The sequence below is a fragment of the Muntiacus reevesi genome, chromosome 9 (assembly GCF_963930625.1).
Source record: "Muntiacus reevesi chromosome 9, mMunRee1.1, whole genome shotgun sequence".
NCBI classification, from domain to species: domain Eukaryota; kingdom Metazoa; phylum Chordata; class Mammalia; order Artiodactyla; family Cervidae; genus Muntiacus; species Muntiacus reevesi.
The window spans coordinates 24,858,587-24,879,717 of NC_089257.1; the positions used below are offsets into that span (position 1 = coordinate 24,858,587).

General features: G+C 42.5%; 1 long non-coding RNA gene across 1 annotated transcript in view; it reads left to right on the top strand.

Moving 5' to 3' along the window:
- Window positions 1-21,131, top strand: part of LOC136174394 (uncharacterized) — a 1,095,937-nt gene that overhangs the window by 147,172 nt on the left and 927,634 nt on the right. The gene's annotated exons all lie outside the window — the stretch shown is intronic.

Below are 21,131 nucleotides of genomic sequence, written 5' to 3' on the forward strand. Positions count from 1 at the left end.
CAAAAGGATTTTGCCAGTAGAAAAATTTGTTTATTTTTTGCTGACGTAGTACTTCAATTTAGTATCAACTTAGGGTCTCCTTTTAATTTGAACAATTGTTTTAAACTCCCAACATTTGGCATTTTGTAATAAACCTGCCACTTACATACTGGTCGTTCCTTGTGAACCTGTAATAAGAGTAATGATCAGACTGTCTTTCCACATAGGAGCTTTTGTTGAGTCCAACGCAGAATCAAATTTTAACTGGAAAGTGGATCTCTTCCTTTCATTTTTCAGTCCTCCAGTTCCACTCTGAAACATGCTGGTTTGGACCCAGCTGATCTACAAGTATCTGTTTTATTGAACTTTTAACATTAATTTTTGGACATTGTTAAATTAAAAGTAATTTATTCTTTTCCCAGAGATATCCAGTCCAGTGTTCAATGAAACTTGCTGCAGGTCGTGCCCTTTGTTATTGGAAAATAAGTCAGCATGCTGATTGGTAGTTTGGTGGGTTTTTGGTTTTTTTTTAACTGTCCTTTAGCTGTTGCAGCAATGACAGCTTGTGGGTATTCTACAGAATGACTGGGGGACTAAATGCATGTGTGCACAGCCGCTCAGCTGTGGCCAACTCTGTGACCCCGTGCAGGGAAGTCCACCAGGCTCCTCTGTCCATGGCGTTTCCCAGGCAAGAATACTGGAGTGGGTTGCCATTTCCTTCTGCAAGGGATCTTCCTGACTCAGATTGGACCCAGGTCTTTTGCGTCTACTGCATTGGCAGGTGGATTCTATACCACTGTGCTACCTAGAAAGCTCTGAAATAGGATGAAAATGAGGATTTTTTTCCCCTAATGATGGACTAACAAGGCTTTGGATGATCTCTAGCCATTTTTGTGGCAGGTATAGAATTATAAAATTGTCCTTCATTACTGTTTTTATACCGGAGGTCTTGGGTAAACCAAGAGCACGCGTGTAGGTAGAGAACATCCTCATCAGAGGGGAGCAGGTGCCGTCTTCCCTTTGAGGGAATCCTCAAGTCTTTGGTGACCAGAAAATGTTTTAAATTATTAGATTTTTCTAACTTTAAGATTTTGAAATATCTTTCCATAACTGCTATCCTTGTTTTGCCTCAATCAAGTTCTCTGTTTTTTCGTGAAACACCATGAGGTGTTTTTGTGATGCCCAAATCCATAGTACCTAAGCAGTGCAATGCCTTGAGGAAATGAAAAAGAAACCAGTTTTGAAGCTTTTTCCTCCTCTCCCCCCAATTGCAGTTGTTAAAAATTTTATAAAACGCAGAAAAGGCATCCTGGATGGGGAACACAGTGACGTGAGGAGACGTGCTCCTTTCAAGGGGCGTTGGCAGCAGGACGCTGGCTCTGCCCGTGGGACGGGCGTCGGGAGAGGCACAGCCCACTCCTCTCGGGCTGAAGGATTTGGAGGTCCGTGCATTCCGCTGCGTCTCCCGGGGACCCTGCAAAGCATAGCCGCTGTGCTGTCTCAGAGGGAGAATCTCCTCTTCCTGGAGCTCCCTTGTCTCCGCTGACTGATCGCACCTGCCCCGCTGCCTCCTAGGTTGCAGGATGAGAGCTACATAGAGCGCCAGTGGGAGCAAGGGCAGGTGGGTTTCAGGAAAGATGCTCTCAGTGGTCCTGAAAGCACAGAAGCACTTCCACCAGAGCCCTGACGGGCGTGTCGGCGATGAGCAGGGCCAGGTTCTGTCCACGGCAGAGACCCCAGACCTGGCACGCTGCCTGGCACACGCACGCACTCAGGATCGTGGACGCCGAAGTGCACCATTTTATAGCGGGTTATTTCTCATGTAAGTTTTTGCTGGTAAGGACTATACACTGGGGGGCGGTTTTACTTTTCCCCCCAGCACTTTATTATGAAATTTCTCAAATATGCAGAATTACTGAAAAAATTTCACAGTGATCACTACCTAGAATTCACAAATAGCATTTTGTTACATTTGCCTTATCACGTAAGAGTGCTACTTTTAATGAGGCTTGTTCAAGTTTCATTTCTCTTTTAAAATTGCACTGCTAAGATAATTGAACAGCTTTAAGCGAGTTATTTTAAACCCTGGGGAAATGTGATATTTGCATTATAGCTGGAATTGCAGTCCTTACTTTACACTAGTTTTAAACATGTAAATCTGTCCTGTTGAATTTCAGACTTGATTATTTTGCCTGAAGAAATTTTTTTTTATAATAGAATTATTTTAAAGTCCTTGATCAATTGAACAGAATATTTTAATGTTGTTTTCACACTTGATAAATTATCTAATTAATTTTTCTGGTGAGAGTGTACGCGGGGCTCATTTTGCTTAAATAAAGTTTCAGGATAGTGTTCACAGAGGGCTTGAAGAGGCAGGGTAATTTTAAACCACTAAATTAGGAGCTAAGAGATTTAGATTTTATCCCTGACTGACCATGGACAAATCACTTCTCTTTATCTTTGTGTCCATTTATCTACTTGTAAAGTGGGGACTAGAATTTGATATTTAGGTTTTAATAAGTAATGGGTAACATTTATTAATGCTTGGATCAGTTAAGAAAGACTTTTTAAAAACGAAAAAAAAAAAAAAATACACGATGCATCCAAGGAGGTTCTCATAATTATCTAACTGTATGACAAGCTTCAGAATGAACTCTGGTTTGAAAAACTGAGGCATGGGCCATGGTCAAAGTATCTTATCAAAAACCTGCTGTTGCTTAGAACTTGCTGTTGCCACAGAATTTGTGAGTGGTTTCCCCGCTCCATCTGGACTCTGAAAATCATAATGTATTTTGTGAGAGGGTGAATGGGAGGCCATCTCCTCCTCTAGAAAATCTTCCCAACCCAGGGACTGAATCCTCGTCTCCTGTGTCTCCTACATTGCTGTCGGATTCTTTACTGCTGATCCATCAGGGAAGCCCTAAAGATGGGAGGAGGCGGACATTAATCACAGCAAGATTGAAAATCAATGTCAAGTTAAAGAACAGGTTGTATGGAAGGGTGGGGCTTAAAGGAGTCATCCTGATTCAGTGCCACACACCTTCCACTGTTCCCCGATCGACCCACACAGCACAGAACACCAGCCCTGCTCCTGCCAGCCCAACCTCAGGCGGTCTCCGTCAGGTCAATACAATTGAATTACAGGATCGACCAGGGGCTAAGCAGGGTCTCTCTGCTCCATTTAGTAGATGAGTGTGGCCTGTTCTTTCTATTAATAGCCCAGGTAATGAATGTAGATTCACATTTATCTTACAAAGTCACTTGGAGTTTTTGCCTTAGATTGCATCTTAGTGATTGCAACGATTTGACCAAAAGAGTGCTCCTTCATTGGCATCCTCAGTCAGGCAGTTCAGTCACTCAGTTGTGTCCGACTCTTTGCGACCCTGTGAACCACAGCACGCCAGGCCTCCCTGTCCATCACCAACTCCCGGAGTCCACCCAAACCCATGTCCATTGAGTCAGTGATGCCATCCAACCATCTCATCCTCTGTCATCCCCTTCTCCTCCTGCCTTCAATCTTTCCCAGCATCAGGGTCTTTTCAAATGAGTCAGCTCTTCACATCAGGTGGCCAAAGTATTGGAGTTTCAGCTTCAGCATCAGTCCTTCCAATGAACACCCAGGACTGATCTTTAGGATGGACTGGTTGGATCTCCTTGCAGTCCAGGGGATTCTCAAGAGTCTTCTCCAACATCACAGTTCAAAAGCATCAATTCTTTGGCGCTCAGCTTTCTCTATAGTTCAACTCTCACATCCATTCATGACCACTGGAGAAAACCATAGCCTTGACTAGATGGACCTTTGTTGGCAAAGTAATGTCTCTGCTTTTTAACATGCTGTCTAGGTTGGTCATAACTTTTTCTCCAAAGAGTAAGCGCCGTTTAATTTAATGGCTGCAATCACCATCTGCAGTGATTTTTGAGCCCAAAAAATAAAGTCTGCCAGTTTCCACTGTTTATCCATCTATTTGCCATGAAGTGATGGGACCAGATGCCATGATCTTTGTTTTCTGAATGTTGAGCTTTAAGCCAACTTTTTCACTTTCCTCTTTCACTTTCATCAAGAGGCTCTTTAGTTCTTCACTTTTTGCCATAAGGGTGGTGTCATCTGCATATCCGAGGTTATTGATATTTCTCCCGGCAATCTCAATTCCAACTTGTGCTTCATCCGGCCCAGAGTTTCTGATGATGTACTTTGCATATGAGTTAAATAAGCATGGTGACAATACACAGCCTTGACGTACTCCTTTTCCTATTTGGAACCAGTCTGTTGTCCCATGTCCAGTTCTAACTGTTGCTTCCTGACCTACATACAAATTTCTCAGGAGGCAGGTCAGGTGGTCTGGTATTCCCATCTTTTTCAGAATTTTCCACAGTTTATTGTGATCCACACAGTCAAAGGCTTCAGCATAGTCAATAAAGCAGAAATAGATGTTTTTCTGGAACTCTTTTGCTTTTTCGATGATCCAGAGCATGTTGGCAATTTGATCTCTGGTTCCTCTGCTTTTTCTAAAATCAGCTTGAACATCTGGAAGTTCACGGTTCACATATTGCTGAAGACTGCCTTGGAGAATTTTGAGCATTGCTTTACTAGTGTGTGAGATGAGTGCAATTGTGTGGTAGTTTGGCATCCTATTGAATATTAATTTAGACTGACAGCAAATGTCAGACTGACACAACTACCCCCTCCTCTCTGTTTTGGATACTCCCTTAGCCTCTATGTTACACCAATATCTTTACCCTAAAAGTTGCTGTTGTTCATTTGCTGGGTTGTGTCCGACTCTTTGTGACCCCATGGACTGCAGCACGTCAGGCTACTCTGTCTTCCACTATCTTCCGGAGTTTGCTCAAATTCATGTCCATTGAGTTGGTAGTGCTATCTAACCATCTCATCTTCTGCCGCCCTCTTCTGCCCTCCATCATTCCCAGCATCAAGGTCTTTTCCAATTAGTTGGCTCTTTGCATCAGGTGGCCAAAATAGTGGAGCTTCAGCATCAGTCCTTCCAGTGAGTATTCAGGGTTGCTTTCTATTAGGATTGACCAGTTTGATCTCCTTGCAGTGCAAGGGACTCCCAAGAGTCTTCTCCAACACCACAGTTCAAACGCATGAATTCTTTAGCTCTCAGCTTTCTTTGTGGTCCAACTCTCACATCCAAACATGACTACTGGAGAAACCGTAGCTTTTACTATTCAGCCCTTTGCTGGCAAAGTGATGTCTCTGCTTTTTAATATGCTGCCTAGGTTTGTCATAGCTTTCCTTCCAAGGAGTAAGCATCTTTTAATTTCATGGTGGCAGTCACTGTCCACAGTGATTTTGGAGCCCAAGAAAATAAAATCTGTAACTGCTTCCACTTTTTTCCCTTCTATTTGCCATGAACTGATGGGACTGGGTGCCATGATCTTAGTTTTTTGAATGTTGAATTTCAAGCCAGCCTTTTCTCTCTCCTATTTCACCCTCGTCAAGAGATATTTCAGTTCCTCTTTACTTTCTGCCATTAGAGTGGTAGCATCTGCCTACCTGAGGTTGTTGATATTTCTCCTGGCAATCTTGATTCCACCTTGCAATTCATCCAGCCTGTCATTTCACATGATGTACTCTGCATATGAGTTAAATAGGCAGGGTGACAATATACAGCCTTGTTGTACTTCTTTCCCAATTTTGAACCAGTCTGTTGTTTTATGTCTGATTCTAACTGTTGCTTCTTGACCTGCATACGGGTTTCTCAGGAGAAACCTGAGTACTCTTAAAAAGTACCCTTAATCAAAACGAAAAATAGATATTCCAAGTATTTTTAATAAAATGACTGCTTTGATTTTTGCCTTATCTTTGTTCTGTTTTAGAGACTGTGTAACTCACTGTATTTGGAGGAAAGAAACATTCTGGGCACTAGTTTTCACTTGAAATAAAATTAATGAAATTAATATCTTGTTCTTTCAGGAAATAGTAAGTGAGGGTTCATTCTAGTTCTTGGTAAGGCTATGGTCTCTTCCCTGGGGCCTGTAAGACTGCATCTCACAAAATGAAATCAGAGAAAGGAACCAAACAGGCTAAAATGTGAAACGAGAAAACCAGTTGAACTCACTCTCAAACAGATAAATAAATGAGAAGTCTCTGTTCTCCCCAGTTTTGGGGCAAAAATGGCTACCCTCATCTCTCCTTCGTCCGCAAACTCCCTAGATGAGTTCCATAAGTAATGGTTGCCTCTATTGTGGGGCAATTAAAATTATTTTTAGTAAGTTCTCAATCGGTCTTGTTCAGTCACTCAGTCATATCTATTTGTGACCCCATGGACTGCAGCACGCCAGGCTTGCCCTGTCCATCACTATCTCCTGGAGTTTGCTCCAACTCATGTCAGTTGAGTCAGTGATGCCATCCAACCATCTCATCCTCTGTCACCGCCTTCTCCTCTGTCCTCAGCATCAGGGTCGTTCCAGTGAGTCAACTGTTTCCATCAGGTGGCCAAAGTATTGGAGCTTCAGCACCAGCATCAGTTCTTCCAGTGAATATTCAGAATTGACTTCCTTTAGGATTGACTGGTTTGATCTCTTAGCTGTCCAAAGGAAGAGTCTCATACACCATCACAGTTCAAATACATCACTTCTTCGGCACTCAGCCTTCTTTATGGTTCAACTCTCAGTTCAATGGGTCTGTCTCTTCTAAAACAGACTCAGCTACCTTAAGTGGAGTATAAAATCTGGTAAGGCATGTAGTTGTTTTACAAAACTCCACCTTAATTTTTAAATTAACAGTCCAGAAATGAAATACTGGTATTAGTCCCAGAATAAGCCATAAAAATTTTTTTAAAAACATTCTGCCTCTATTTTGGGTAACCTTCTTGACACTGTCAAAAGTTCAGGAAAAAAAAAAAAAAACAGAAGTAAAACCAATGAATCACTGAAGTAGTCATTGGTAAAAGTTTATCACACACACACAGAAAGCTTGCAAACTGGGAGCATTCAAACCAAAACATGGAAGGAGGCTCAGAGGTATATTGTTATAGAGCAGTTTATCTAGTGTGGAGACAGTACTTATTCTTCAGTTATTGGTCACAATATTAGAATTTTCTTAGAGTTGTTTAGTGGTTACTTCATATTAATTTTGGAGAACAATTGAAGTTTCGCTTATGATTTTCAGAGGCATAAGCAAGAAGTGACTCAAGTCAAGTTTGCCTCACTTGTCTTGCAAAATAAGCTAAACTAAGCTTTGCTTGTATGACCAAACTGGTTTTGTCTGCTCAGGGAGTTTTCAAGTTTGGTCTTCCTTTGTCTTTAACAATACATCTCACTCCCAGTCCATTCTCATGGATGTATGTTACACTGTCATCACATTTTCAAAATTAACTTTTGTCCATGGACGGGCAGGATTACAGTATAAAGTGACGATGGTAGCCTTGGCAGAAAATGATGCATAATCAAAAAATATTTTTCTTGGTCTGGGTAGGGATTTGTACGTTTTAGAATAAAAGTGGGTCTGCAAGTCTGATCTTCACAGAATTTATACTGCTGAAAGCTGAAGAATAAAACTGCCCTGAAAAGTAGATCTTGCAATCCTGAAAAATCATCCTTATCCACCCCCACTTCCTCTGGCTGCTCTAGCCTGACAGGAGTTGATTTAAAAGCAGAGAGCGAGCCTCTGTCTGAGGAGGTCTGGTCTCCTCGTCTCAATCCCCGTTTCCTTCCCCCGGGCTGGTCATTTCACTTGAGGTGTCTCGCTAAAGTAGATGAAGCCCCACAAAAAGGGCTTAAAGGTGGTAACCAGTCGTTCCCTTTAGACTAGTTAGGAACCTGAAAGTAAAAATTTTCCCAAACACATCTGAAATTCCTTTGGAGCCATGGTGAAAGAAAAAGAGGAAAGAAGGAAGGTTTTCTGAATATGTCTAGACTAATTGAACTGAGATGGACCGGGTTTTTGTTTTGCTTTTCAGTTTATTAAAGAACTTGACTTTTTAATGCCTATAGGGTCAGTGTTTTATAATCCTTTTTTATCCCTAGCTACGCACAGTAAATTAGATAGAGATGAATGAATAAATAAGATGTACATCAACTAACCTGACAGGATAGGTCTCTAAACACTTGTTTTTACTACACTTGATGTGTTCTGATACTTTCTGTTCTTTTTTCACAAGCAGCCCCCAGAACACAAATGAACTTATCAGAATGAGCTTGCCTCTTGACTCAAGATCTGAGGGTTTTAAAGAGCCCAGAAAGCTAGAGGTAAAGTTCTTTCTCTCACACACACACACACACACACACACACACACACACACACATACAACTACACCATCAAATGTCTAGTGGGGCTTCCAGGCCATGTCTTGCTCTTGTTCCATCCATCCTGACCTTGGAGCCGTGCCTCTCAGGGTCTGGTCCTGATACTCCTGCCTCTGTCTCCTTCCCCCAGCCTGAGGTAGCCTCATGGCTTTGTAAAAGGAAAGGTCCACCTCCTGTTTCTCTAAGATGTGGGTCCTCTGCTGTTCCCCTGCTCCTCTGAATTCCTCTGTGGACTGATGCTCTAGGAAAACAAAGCCCAGAAAGATTTACAACGTGCTTCATTGCTTTGTTTTGTTTTGCTTTCGCCCTTTACCTCCCCTGAGGCAGGGCTTTCTCAGTGGCTCAGGCAGTAAAGAATCTGTGTACCATGAAGGAGACTCAGGTTCAATCCTTGGGTTGGAAAGATCCCTTGGAGAAGGAAATGGCAACCCACTCCAGCATTCTTGCCTGGAGAATTCCGTGGACAGAGGAAACTGGTGGGCTATAGTCCGCGGGGTCGCAAAGAGTTGGACATGACTGAGCGACTAATACTTTTCCCTGAGGCAAAGAGGTGGTCTGCTACCTGAATGAGGAGGTGGGGGATGCGGAGAGGGAGGGGCAGATTTCTTAATACTTAGAGTTACTCGCAATACTGAGTGTCTTCTTAATCAGAATATGAACTTTCAAGGAAAGGAATCAGACATCTCTAATATGATGCTGGCCTTTGTTAAAGGATAATTTTCAAGAGTCAACTTATGGATCTCATACAGACCTGCCTTCTGAAAAATGTGTGTGCAGGTCAAGAAGCAACAGTTAGAACCAGACATGGAAGGATGGACTGGTTCGAAATTGGGAAAGGAGTACATCAAGGCTGTATATTGTCACCCTGCTTATTTAACTTAGGTAGAGTACATCATGAGAAACGCTGGGCTGGATGAAGCACAAGCTGGAATCAAGATTGCTGGGACACACTCCTAGGCACATACTCTGAGGAAACCAAAATTGAAAAAGACACATGTATCCCACTGTTCATTGCAGCACTGTTTACAATAGCTAGAACATGGAAGCAACCTAGATGGGAGATGGAAGGGAGGTTCAAAAGGGAGGGGATATATGTATACCTATGGTGGATTCATGTTGAGGTTTGACGGAAAACAACAAAATTTTGTAAAGCAATTACCCTTCAATAAAAAAATTAATTTAAAAAATAAAATAAAGCTACAGAAAAAAAGATTGCTGGGAGAAATATCAATAACCTCAGATATGCAGATAACACCACCCTGATGGCAGAAAGCAAAGAGGAACTAAAGACCCTCGTGATGAACGTGAAAGAGAGTGAAAAAGCTGGCTTAAAACTCAACATTCAAAAAACTAAGATCATGGCATCCAGTCCCTTCACTTCATGGCAAATAGATGGGGAAATAATGGAAACAGTGAGAGCCTTTATTTTCTTGGGCTCCAAAATCACTGCAGATGGTGACTGCAGCCATGAAATTAAAAGATGCTTGCTCCTTGGAAGAAAAGCTATGATAAACCTAGTCAGCTTATTAAAAAGCAGAGACATTACTTTGCCGACAAAGGTCCATATGAAGCTATGGTTTTTCCGGTAACCATGTTTGGATGTGAGAGTTGGATCATAAAGAAGGCTGAATGCCAAAGAATTGATGCTTTTGAACTGTGGTGTTGGAGAAGACTCTAGAGAGTCCCTTGCACTGCAAGGAGATCGAATCAGTCCATCCTAAAGAAAATCAGTTTTGAATATTCCTTAGAAGGACTAATGCTGAAGCTGAAACTCCAATACTTTGGCCACCTGACGCAAAGAGCTGACTTTTTAGAAAATACCCCAATGCTGGGAAAGACTGAAGGCAGGGGAGAAGGGGACAACATAGGAAGAGATGGTTGGATGGCATCACTGACTCAATGGACATGAGTTTGAGCAAGCTCTGGGAGATGGTGAAGGACAGGGAAGCCTGGCGTGCTTCTTCACGGGATCGAGAAGAGTCGGACATGACTGAGCAACTGAGCAACAACACAGATATCAAATGAGCATGTATTAAAGATTTTATTTTAATTCTTAATGAGGGACCCAGTCAGAGTCTATAATCCATCCAAAGGAGAACCTAAAGAACAGACACAGTGAGAGACTGGGAGTATCTACATGAATGTCCAAATGAAGGCAAATCCAGCTTCTTCCTTGGTAGGAGACGGAAGTCAAGTCAGTCTCTCCCCACAGGACATAATTTGTGTTTCTAGAAACAAGAATTATTTTGTATTGCTCTCAGTTATCTATAGGGCGGAATGTAAAGTAGCTTCCCTAGAAGGAGGATCTGATAACCCTGAAGGGTGTGCTCTGGACTAGACAAGGCAGTGTGCCATCAAAGCTCAGAACTTCCCTACGCTCTGCACTAACAAGAATCCATTGCAACTGTGGGCATGATAATTAAGTACACTCACGGGGCCCATTCCTGCCAGGATTGGGCTTCAGCTGGTGTGGGATGACAGCTGGTTCTAGTCCCTACAAAAGTCCAAACATGACAGGCCTGAGTCAAGCGAAGCTGTCTGGAGACAGCTTTGGCAGCAGGGGGCAGCAAAGCTTCATCCCTAAAGCATGCGACCTTCAGAAAGAAATTTGTTAAATAGGAGTAGCCTAGCACCCCACTCCAGTACTCTTGCCTGGAAAATCCCATGGATGGAGGAGCCTGGTGGGCTGCAGTCCGTGGGGTCACTAAGAGTCAGACACGACTGAGCGACTTCGCTTTCCCTTTTCACTTTCATGCATTGGAGAAGGAAATGGCAACCCACTCCACTGTTCTTGCCTGGAGAATCCCAGGGACGGCGGAGCCTGGTGGGCTGCTGTCTATGGGGTCGCACAGAGTCGGACACAATTGAGGTGACAGCAGCAGCAGAGTCCTTGCACTTTCAAGGAATCCATAAACTCCCCTAGATTATTTGCAAAAAATTGTACTTTGTACGTTTTTCTGGGAAGAGTGCTTTTTTTTTTTTTTTTTGCTTTAAGTCTGATGAAACCTACGAAGCACATTCCTCCATGCTGGAAATTCCATGTCTCAACTATCATATTTACATATTGATTGCCAAAGTAGCTTCAAATTAGAAATACCTGAGGGATTATCAGGTCGAACCATACAAAATCGCCATTTTTTTTTTAATGGCCATTTTTGTAAGGTCGATAAAAGAGTTGAGTGTAGCAATTTCTTGAGGGTCAACCTACATAATCAGATTCCTGATTGCCCACTCCTGATTCCACCCGGCCTGTGTTCTGATACAGCCAGTAGGTGGATGAGCATTTGAGATCAATTGCCGTCTCCAAGTTGAAGCTTAGGTAAATACACTGTTGGGATTTCAGTCCGTCCCAGGTCCTCGGCGTTTAACCCCAGTCATCTCTGTCCTCAGGGAACAGTGAGAATCAAGGGGGCATTAGGACCGCCACCACCATACAGTTCACTGGAGGACTTCCTCAAGGTGCCTGGTCTGAGGACCACCAGCTTCAGAATCTCCTGGGGCGCTTATTAAAAATGCATATCACTGGGTGCTAGGCACACCCCCAGAATTAGACTTTTTGAGTGGTGCGCTGGAGAATCTGCATTCTAAATAGGCTCCCCAGGTGACCCTTCACGGGAAATGGGAGGAAAAAGTATCATCTGAGTCTACCAGCTAAATCAAATTATAATTGTTGAAATGATAAAATCATGACTCATTCAAATATAAAATATGTCAAAGACTTTCATCAGCTTATTAAGATGGAACCATTAGATGGTAAAAGTAAGTCCAAGAGCATTAGGGTGGAAAAGAGTTTATATAATCCACCAGGAAAAGCATTTCAAAACAAAAAAGAACGTTAGAATAAGATTGCTAGGTTACAGAAGAAACTGGTTAATGTTGAGCAAGCTAATAAAGCCATGACCCTTGGGGTTATCTTTCCTACCAAATGGAAAAATACAAGTGAACATGTGATTTTGCAGTATCTGTGGAGAAGGGAATGGCGACCCATTCCAGTATTCTTGCCTGGAGAATCCCATGGACAGAGGTGCCTGGAGGGCTGCAGTCCACGGGGTCGCAAAGAGTTGGACACAACTGAGTGACTAACGCTTAACGCTATGCTTGCAGTATCTGAGCTATGATCAAGTAATAAATAGTAAAGTCGAGGAGCAATACATTCACCCAGAAAATTAAATAATCTTCAGGTGAACTTCTTATATAATTCCCCAGTGTGACTTTGAAAGGACATACAGCTCAACTCTTTGCCTTATTAAGTTTGGGGGATTCTTTTTTACAGAGGATAAAGAACATGGAGCAGAACATGGAGCATGTGGATTCCATACATCTGGGTGAAAAAAAGTTCAGGATGGAGAAGATATATTCAAAAACAAGAACCAGTTAATTCAGAAGGAGGAGAAAACTGACTGATACTCAGAATTCATGGGCTGCTTCCTTGGATTTATTTTCAACACTAGCTACAATCACTTTCTCCTGCTTTTTAAGTGAGTCATTTGTCATCTTTGTAGTTATTTGGCTTACAAACTAGTCATTCCCTAATCATTTCTCTTAAAAGTTTGCTAAGTTTTTCGACATTGTTCTTTTGTCTTTCATCTAAAAAATTCAGGTCTTAATTTTTAAAAACATCAGAGGTATCCTCTGATTTTTATGAAACAGTTGCCCATCTGGGGGATTAAACTTTGACTGTTAAGAGACATGAAGTGAAATAGAAAAACCATGGGTCCCAACCTGACCTCCATATTTTTCCATAAATTTCTTTTGCCTTTGGAGAGAGATTTTAGGAATGAATCTCTGTTCTGGATAAACATCTGGAGTTCAGCAGCTTCTTCATTTCAGTTCAGTTCAGTTCCTACTACTAATTTCAAGTAAAATTAAAATTTGGTAATTCTTGTAAAATAGTCTTTCAATGGGTATCAAGTGAGATTCAGATTTTTTTTCTTCTTTGTACTTTTCTGTGTTTTTCCTTTATCTAAACCAAGACCATGTCTTTTTTATTAAATTAAGTTTTAAAAATTCACTTCCTTGATCAACTTTATCACTCTCAGTTACTGATATAACAGTATCTATCATTTACTGACTTTTTAAATTTTGAAAAAAAAGTTTTATTTTTAAAATAATTTTATTTAGATATGCTTTACATAGCATAAACCCACCAATTTCTAGATATTTATACAGCAATATTCATAGAACTATTATTCACAGTAGTCAAAAGATGTGCTTAGTTGCTCAGTCATTTGCAACCCCATGGACTGCAGCTTGCCAGACTCCTCTGTCCATCCAGGCAAGAATACTGAAGTGGGTTGCCCTGCCCTCCTCTAGGGGATCTTCCCAACCCAGGAATTGAACCCAGGTCTCCTGCATCAGAGGCAGATTCTTTACCATCTGAGCCACCAACAACACAAATGTCCATTGAAGGATGATAGACAAGATGTGGTACATACAGACACTGCAATATATCCCATCCTTCAAAAGGAAAGAAATTTTGACACAAGCCACAACATAGATGAACTTTGAAGACATTATTTGGAGCAAAATCAGTCAATCACAGAGGGACAAATATTGTATGATTCCACTTACACAGGGAGCCCAGAACAGTCAAACACAGGAGATAGAAGATAGAGTGGTGGCTTCCAGGGGCTAGAGGAGAGAAATGAGGAATAATAATTGCTTAATTGGGTACAGAGTTTCAACTGGGGAAGAGGAAGATATTCTGGAGATAGATGGTGGTGATGGTTGTATAACCATGTGAGTGTTTACTTAATGCCACTGATCTATACACCTAAAAAAGATTAAAATAGCAAATTTTATGTATATTTAACCGCAATAAAAAAAAGAAAAAAATGCAATGTCGGTGTACAGTTACATTTTAGTAACTTTCCATCATCATACATCATCATCATACATCAGTTTTAGGACATATTTATCCCTGTGATAAGACCACTGATGCCCATTTATCATTAATCCCCACTCCCATTCCCTACCCCAGACAATCACTCATCTGCTTTCTATCTCTATGCGAGTGTCTTTGTTGGACATTTCATATAAATGAATCATACAATAAACAGTCTCTTGTATCTGGCTTTTTTCACTTAGCCTGACACTTTTTGAAGTCTACCCAAGAAGTAGCCTATGACAGTAGTTTATTCCTTTTTTGTTGCCAAGTAGAACTTCACTGTGTGGGTATCTCATTTTGTCTCAGCATTCATTAATCTATGGATAGATTTAGGGTTCCAGTTTTTGGCTATTACATCTAAGGCTGCTAGGAACATCCATGACTTTACCTAACCCAGAGACAGCCTGAATCTTTTCTATGCCATTGGTATTCATACATGTGTGTATGTAAGCAATATATAGTGTATACATGTGTGTGCACACATATATATATATATATATATTTTTTTTTTTCTCTAATCTTGCAAGGTAGGTATAATTAGCTGCATTTTGTGGAAGGACAGAGAGATCAAGTAACTTGTCCGAAGTCACCAGCTAGTACTGCTGGGCAGAGAAAAAGGCCTGTGCGACTGCAGGGGCAGGAGGCTGACTGAAACTGTGAACAGGGCCCTGGTTTTCCCGTGGACCTCATTCTCTTCCTGCACTCACGCTCTGAGAGTAACGTGATGGGGAGGCGCCTCAGCGCGCCTCTCGCACACTGGTGGGGAGCCTCGCAGAGGGAACTTCCCTCCAGTGAAACATCCTAGGCAAAACCAGGGGCCCGAAGGGGCCACCCAGTAGCTCTCATCTTTCTCAATCACTGTGATTTGGTTTAGTAATTTAGGTTACACGTTCCAAAGAGTGGAAGAAGAGTTTATCAGAGCACAGTTAAAAGCTAGGTCTCTGGAGCTGGACCACCTAGGTTCACATTCTGGTGTGGCCCCTTATTAGTTCTCTGGCCTTGGACAAGTTGCTCAGCCTCTCTGTGCCTCAGCTTGAAGTGAAGTGAAGTGAAAGTCGCTCAGTTGTGTCTAACTCTTTGCAACCCCATAGACTGCATAGTCCATGGAAATTTCCAGGCCAGAATACTGGAGTGGGTAGCCTTTCCCTTCTCCAGGGGATCTTCCCAACTCAGGGATCGAACCCAGGTCTCCCACATTGCAGGTGGATTCTTTACCAGCTGAGCCAGCAGGAAAGCCCAAGAATACTGGAGTGGGTGCCTCAGCTTAAAACGTGAATAATAATGTGTCTACTTCATTGCATTTTTAAGAGGTTTAAATGAGGTAATAAAGAAAGAGTTGAGTGTTAACACTAGCATCTGGTCATAGTTAGCCTTCAGTGACTATTAAATGTTGTTCTTACAATTACTTGTTACAGAATTATTCTTGGGGGGGGGGTCCCAGAAGCTTGGAAGACTCTTAGGGCCCCTGCGTCACCCTGACTGTCCATCACCTCAGCACACGATGCTCCAAACATCAGCCTGTCTTCTCTATAGGCTTTTCCAGTTACTCCTACCCAGGAAGAAAGAGGACAGGCAGCTGATGACAGTATTCCCTGAGAGAAAACACCCCCATCAAAGCTCAAAGGCAGAGAGACCTCAGCCTGCGACTGAGCACTTTAGGAAATGCTTCATCTCCTGGTTTCCCTTCAGATTCTTCCCTCCCACCCCGATGACAGGCCCTTCTGTCCCCACTCTCCCTCTGGGCTCCCCCAGTCCCTTCTGCACGAGCCTGCCACCCATGCTTCCCTCCAAGCAACTTTGCATTTTGAGGGAAGAACAGAGCTAGAGATGAGCTGGGTGGATTACCTGGGGTTTTCCTGCTCTGGTTCCCACTACCCGCATGTGTGTAGATTCAGAAACAAGTCTCTCCTTTACCCTGAGACTGCTGAGGCCTCCTCTTCAATTCCAAGGGAAATATTTTAACACTTCTCACATCTGAAACCATGTGAGATGGCATGCATTAGTAGCCACCTATTGACTGGATCAATGATGGATACATGCTTGAACTAGACCAGATTCTTGAGAATTTGGACTGAGAAATTCAAAGAAATCAGACTGCAGGAGTCCATGAACTGGAAGGTCTCTGTACCTTTCAGGGATCATGTGTAACAGGGGAGGAGAGCATTTAACAGAAGCTTGTGTGTGCGGGAGTGTGTGTATGAGTCAAACAGACTATCTGAGGATCTTAGCTCTTGAAAGGTTCCAGTCTACACTTAGAGGACTCCCCACAGAATATCCTCAGCTTAGGTTACAATGTACTCCTGTGCTTTCAGGGACCCTCTCCAACTGCATACAAGCTTGTTCAAACAAGCATACCATAGGCAATATTGTACTTAGAAAGCAGAGCAGTGATTTAAAAGCTCTCTGGCAAGAGGTCAGACCAAACTACATTTGAATCTCATCGCTCTCATTTTCTGGTTATGTGATCCTAGGCAAATTGCTCAGTCTCTCTGAGCTTCAATTTCCTCATCTAATGAGGATGATAACTTTTCTTCATAAAATTTCTCAGGGGATTATACAAAACAATGAATGTAAAATACTTAGGGTGGTACATGGCATAGAGTTGATGATCAAGAAATGATTATTTTATTATATTTATATATCTATTGTATTATATTTATATCTTTATTGACATTTTATCATTACAAAACTTGCACGATTATAACTTAGCAACACCAGATTTCTTTTGCTAGCATTTACAGAGTATGTTTCCAACCTTTTAGTGTCAATCATTCTCTGTTCAAAGATTCAAAGTGTGTCTCTTATAAACAACATTGTTATCTTTTAATCTGGTCTAACCTTCTCTGTCTTTTCATTGGAGTGTTTAGTTCATTAATATTTAATGTAATTTCTGATATCACCGTATTTTAGTCTACCATCTTGCTACTGGGGATTACCTTACTCCCAAAATGTGGCCTTTCTTGGACCTCAACCAAACGGTGGGACTTGAACCTCGGTCTCCTCAGCATTGTGCAACAGCTGAAATCTGTTCTGTTCTTTAGCGTCCCAGCTGCTGTTTTCTGCTGGGTTTCCTGGAGTTCTCAGTGCAAGTTCAGCTTGTGTGTGTCTGTGTGTGTCTGTGTGTGTGTGTGTGTGCTCAGTCATGTCTGATTCTTTGTGACCCCGCGGGCTGTAGCCCGCCAGACTCCCCTGTGCATGGAATTCTCCAGGCAAGAACACTGGTGTGGATAGTCCTTCTCTTCTTTAGGTTATCTTCCCAACCCAGGGATCAAACCCACATCTCCTGCACTGGCAGGCAGATTCTTTACTGCTGAGCCACCAGGAAAGGTCCATGTTCAGCTTGAGTCAGTCAACAGCTTGAGGGGAATGGGTATGCAGGTTTCCCATTTAGTTCTCTCCATCGTTCTCCCTTCCTTCAAGTTCCAGCTACTCTCTAGCCTTAAACTCTGATCTCAGTCCAGTAAGACTGCTGCTTGCTGCTGTCACCCGCTCCTTCTTACTCACACCCCCTGCCAGTGACTTGGGGAAAAACCATCTGGAAAAACCAGGATGAATGTGAAGTTTTGCCTTATTTGTTTCCCTTCTCTTAGGGAGGGATCATAGCAGTTCAGATCCTGCCTGCCCTGGGTGATCACCAATTCCTCCAAACAGTTACTTTATATATTTTTTCTAGCTTCTATAATTATTCTGGCAGAAAGATTCATCTGATACAAGTCATTCCCCTACGGCCAGAACCAGAAGCTATGTGGTATTTCCACTTATTGAGCCCATCTCAAAACTGCCTTGGAGTCGGCAGCAAAAGTTTCTGTTGGCAGGCAATTGACTTGATCCTAGTTCAGTCTATAGAGAATAGAATGACCTCATAATTTGGACTCCAGACAAATCTATCTCCAAGATATATAACTGATATCAGACTTAAGTTTAGGTATTTGTTAAAAATTATGTGTTCCTGAGAATATGAAAGAATTCAGGAGACGGTTGGGTTCAAGGTATTCACATTGCTTAGCAGTCTTCTCAAAGGTGATTAGATGTATGGCAGAAGAACCAAGGAAATTAAGAACCAATTTAATGAATGACTTGGTGACAAAGGCATACTTCTGAAGGTAGACTGGGAAACTAGGCACTGCCTTACAGCTCTTTTAGGTTAATGAAGTCATTGACTAAAAATCATAAACAGCACCCAGTGTCTCTTGGGGATGCTGGCAAGACTCAAGTCCATCAAGCCGGTCAGCTTCACTGTTAATTTAAAGAATGCTGAGGAACAATAACCAAAATTACTTAAAACGCTATAGTTTCCTTATGTTGGAGTGAGAAGAATCATTCTGAAAGTCTGCTGGTCTGGGTCTCACATCGAAAGGAAGTTTCTGGTAATGCCTAAGCTTGGTTACCTGGGATGGTTACTGTCTTCTTTAGCAGGCGTGGAGTTTTCAACCCTGGCTCATCGGTCTGGGTCTAGTCAGGGGACAAAAGTCACATCTGTCATTTTAACAGAGAGCATTTAGTAGATTATTAATCAGGTATTGGACAAATAAGAATAAAATGGCGAAGAGTAGACACCGAGGAATCACAGAAGCAACGATACAGGAAGCAACGATAAGCCACAGAAGGGAGCGACTGGGAATGACTGAGGTGTTAAGGGTTGGAGGAGGGGCGCTGAGGCTGGACTGCCAGGGTCTGAGGGGGCCCAGCCAGGGTGCTGCTGCCTCTCGGAGAGGATGCTGAGGTGGGTTCCAAGAGGGAGGAAAACCTGCAAACTGGAGGTACCTGCAGCTACTAGACCCAACTGCCAGTGCAATGGCGACAAGGCAGGAAGCGGTGACTCCACCAGCTTCCCAGGCTCCCTCTAGCGCCCCCCACTGGCAGAACCAACAGCGGGGCCCATCTCACAAAGCCGACGTGTGATGCGCAGAGGCCCAGCGCCCGCATCCCAAAACACATAAAAGACTGAAAGCTAACACAGCTTAACAACCAACACACCAGGAAGATTTAGGCTTAAGTGGAGAAAGATTTAAAATAAACAAAACTATAGCTTTAATATTTTTAAGTTAGGAAGGCAAAGTGCATATTTGATATTTCAGATGTGATATTTAAGAGAGTAAGTCCCATTAGAATGTCACTTTTATAACTCCATTTTAAAATGCACAATTGAGTAATTAATTTAGACTTACAATTTTTAAATAGTGACATCTAAGTTTAAGTAGAATATAATAACATTTAAAGTATAATAACATTTATTTATAAGTTTAATTTATTAGTTTCTATAAGAATTTAGGATTGGGGAAGATTTTGCATGCTGTCAGAAAAACTGAAGTACTTTAAAAAGAAATAAATATATTAAATTTATAAATGCATTTAAAGCATTTGAAGTGCTGAGCTAAGGTTGTAAATAGGACCAAGCATTATTCAAAGGTTCCTCCAAAGTTATTGCTACAATCTGTTAGACTTATATAAAGAATAAAATGTGTAAGTTGAACTTAAAAGCCCCAAAAAAGTTTAACTCGTCTCTTAAATTGAATATTGCTTCTAAAGACAAAATTATTAATTGTACTATTTATTAAATGATTACTAATGATTATACTTATTAAATATTATTTTTAAAGCCACATTTAAACCTATTAATATTTAAAGATTAAAAAGCAAAAAAACATTGAGGAGTTTCTCTGGTGGCCCAGTGGTTCAGAATCCACCCACTGATGCAGGTGACATGGGTTCAATCCCTCGTCCAGGAAGATCCCACGTGCCACAGGGCAACTAGGCCTGTGCACACAACTCCTGAAACCCCACGCCCTAGAGCCTGTGCTCTGCAACGAGAAGCCACCATAATGAGAAGTCTGCACACCGCAACGAGAGAGGAGCCCCCACTTTCTGCAACTAGAGAAAGTCCTTGAACAGCAATGAAGACCCAGCACAGCCAAAAATAAATAATAAATAAATAAATAATTGAAATCTTTTCTACATAAGAAACCCATTGTCCAGGTTCCCCCAACCCCCCGCTCCCTACCCTATGAGGTTTTCTAGAAAGAGCTTGAGAAGAGGAAGAGAGGCAGCTTTGGGTGGACATCAGGTTTAAAGAACCCCGGGCCAGGCAGACCAGTCTCCCTGGACACTGAGACTGGTACCCACCTGCTGGCTGCAGCTCAGCCTTCTCAGTGTCCCGAGCACACCACGAGGCTAGCCTTTCCTCCCTGAGACATCAGTAGAGGGGGCAGCAGAGGCAGTGGTAATCAGAGGCCCATGGAAATCTTGACATAAAGCTTATCCCAGTCGGCCCAGTGGAATCACAAGGGTCTTAAGAGTGGACAAAAGCAGAATGGAGGCTGGCATGTTGCAACGTGAGAGGGACTCAACCCATGGCTGCGAGTTTAGTGTTGAAGATGAAGAGGCTGCAAGCCAAGGAATATGGGCGGCCTCTGGAAGCTGGTAAAGGTGAGAAAATGGGTTCTTCCCTTGGAGCCTCCAGAGAGGAACGCAGCCCTGCCAACACCTAGATCTTTAGCCTAGTGAGACCCAGGTCAGATTTCCAGCCTACAGAGTGAGATTATAAATGCACGCTGCATTTTTTTTTTGGCCGCAGTAGGTCTTTGTTGCTGCACATGGGCTTTCTCTAGTTGTGGTGAGCAGGGGCTACCCTTTGTTGCAGTGCGTGGGTCTCTCATTGCGGTGGCTTCTCTGGTTTCGGAGCACAGGTTCTAGGCACGCGGGATCAGTAGCTGTGGAACACAGACCGTTGGCCCACAGCACGAGGGATCTTCGTGGACCAGGGATCGAACCAGGTCCCCTGCATTGCCAGGTGGATTCTTAATCACTGGACCACCAGGTAAGCCCAGCGAGCGCTCATTCATGGTAATTTGTTATGGCGTTGAGCGGGAACAAAAGCAGATTTTAAGGCTGATCCCAAATTTAGAGCGACCTTCCTAGCCATCTGGTCTACGGTCACCCACACATCAGCCATTAGTCACTGTATTTTGCCATTCTATTTCATTCAGTGTTGTTCATT